The following is a 2,578-nucleotide window of genomic DNA, read 5'->3' on the forward strand; positions in this document are numbered from 1 at the left end:
TTCAATAGCCTCGAAAAAAAGATATATTTAATATAATTGAAAAGTAAATTACAAATTTAGTCCCTGTGCTTTACTCAAAATCACAAGTTTTGTCAAACTTTTTAAATGTTCCCAAACCTGTCCCTATATTTGGTCTTTGCAATTACTTGAGTTTCTGCTAATATAATACATACAGCTACATCAGAGGCTTCCGATCAAGTAGTTTATCATTCTGTATGGATGAAGCAGAGCAGGTGAATGGGTAATGATGTTTGTAAGTTTCTTTCCTACTCTGAATGATACACTAAGTGACCATCTTTATTTTGCGGATATTGATAAATACATGAATGGTGGTTGTTTCCAAGGTCTTCATAAGCTTTTTCTGTTGTTCTGGTTAACAGGTACAGCAAGGAGTATCCTTTTAAAGGAATGGACATTGTCATGGGAGCATGGCTATTTCTCAGCTTGTTTCATCACCTGAAGTACTTGGTGAGTATAATAATAAAATATACGAGAAAATAAGTAGAAGATGCTTCTAAGTGAAATCAGAATAAGGACAGTAAGAAATTAAATTCATCATATGAGCGTATGGTTTTCACTTTTGAACATGTTTGCTATGTTTCCTGTGTTTTTCAAATAAGAGATATCAAGACAAAAATTTTGGAGCAACTGATCAATGGTTCTTAATTATTAAGTAGCTGTTAGCAAAAGTAAAATGAAAGGATCCATATTTTCTGATGTGATTTATATATTGTTAAAAGATTTGGTGATGGACTTGTGAAAATGCTTAGAACGACTAGATTATATATTACATTTAGAAAGGTTTCATGTTTGTTTTGATATCAAATAGTATGAAAACTTTTGATTCAATTTCTTTCTTTCAAGTTTCAAAACAGGGCTAGAATTGATCACCTCAGAAGATATACAGTGTGATACATCAATTTCCTTGTAGAATTAGTAATCCATAATTAGATACTGTAATTTCCTTTTTTTATATTTCTACGTTTATTTCTACTTAGTTAAATATAATTATATCTTAGCTTGTTACTACAATATGTTTTTCCATTGACATGGTAGCTATTAAGAGACCTCGAATAACTGTTGATGAAAAACAAGCTTCAGTTCATGTCATTTATAATTCTTTAAAAAGGTATAACAGAAAAACACAATATTGTTTAAAGCTTCATAATTACATATGTATATTCTCAAATTATTTAAACACCACACATTTTTTATACATTGGTTGAAGATATTTCTGTATAAAGTTTTAAGTGTATAACATGTTTGTATCAGAGAGAGTAAACAGAAGCTTGAGGAGTTATTACAGAAGTGGTCGTGGTCTGAATGGCATAATCGACATCAATCTTCATCTCATGTAAATTGCTTGTATTTTTATTTTTTATTTTTAATTTTTTTATGTTCATAAATATCTAAATTTCTCAATTGTTCAGGATTCAAATGCTGAGGTGGAATCTGGTGAGTGGATGTATTTTCCAGCTCTTAATGTTGGTCTAGATAAACCTTCTACAATGGTATCAATTCAATATCACCACTTTGTTAAAAAGACCAAAATACCCCTATGTTGCCTTCTGAAAATGTGTATTGTTTTGTGTAGTCGTTCTGGATGGATGGGCAAACTAGTAATTTACTGTTGCTATTATGAAGGTATGCCACTCCGGTTGTCTTTTTCACATAATTGACAAATAATTGTTGTATCTATTCAGACTAGGCTTAGAGAAATGGTTGCAAGAGATGAGTTCAGAAGAAGAAGAAGAAGAAGAAGAAGAAGAAGAAGAAGAAGAAACAAGGCTGCAACTATAGTTCAAGTACTATGAATGAATTATGTTTGTAAAGTATTTAAGAAAATGATTAGAAACAAGGGTGAATTTGTAAAGATTAGTTAGCTACTTGCAGGTTGATCTTGAATAAGCAAAGGGACAATGCATTGTATTTTTTGCATCTAATTAGTTTGTAACTTTTGTTACAACTTCTATTGATTTGTTTTATCTTTCCATGGAACAATTATTTGTATGACAATAAATTTTATGCAATGAATTGTATTTTTGTAATGGTATTTTATTTTCTGTTATGAGACATTAAATGCAAATTTAATTTGAAAATTAGTAAATTTGTAAATAATATTTTTTTTAACATTTAAAATTACGATACGCAAAAATGTGTGTCATCTTCATTTATGACATGGCCTTTCTTGACAGGGGCTTCCTTGATACGCATTGCGTGTCATAAACACATGCGTCGTAAGATTACGACACGCAAATGCATGTCGTCTTCCTTTATGACAGGGCCTTCCTTGATACGCATTGCGTGTCATAACCGCGCGTCGTAAATGCACGTCATAAATGCGTGTTGTAAATGCACGTCGTCTCTCTTTATGACAGGGCATTCCTTGACGCGCATTTGCGCGTCGTCTGAGCGTTTTACGACGCGCAATGAGCGTCGTAAAAGGCTGTTTTTCTAGTAGTGATTATCCTGATTTATTTCATAAATTAAGATCAGTAACATAAAAGTGAAACATTATATAGTGAAAAAAGAGAAGGGTTTACTTACATGGGTAGTATCTTTTCCCAACCAGAAATGT

This window comes from Lactuca sativa, chromosome 8, assembly GCF_002870075.4.
Source record: "Lactuca sativa cultivar Salinas chromosome 8, Lsat_Salinas_v11, whole genome shotgun sequence".
Classification (NCBI taxonomy): domain Eukaryota; kingdom Viridiplantae; phylum Streptophyta; class Magnoliopsida; order Asterales; family Asteraceae; genus Lactuca; species Lactuca sativa.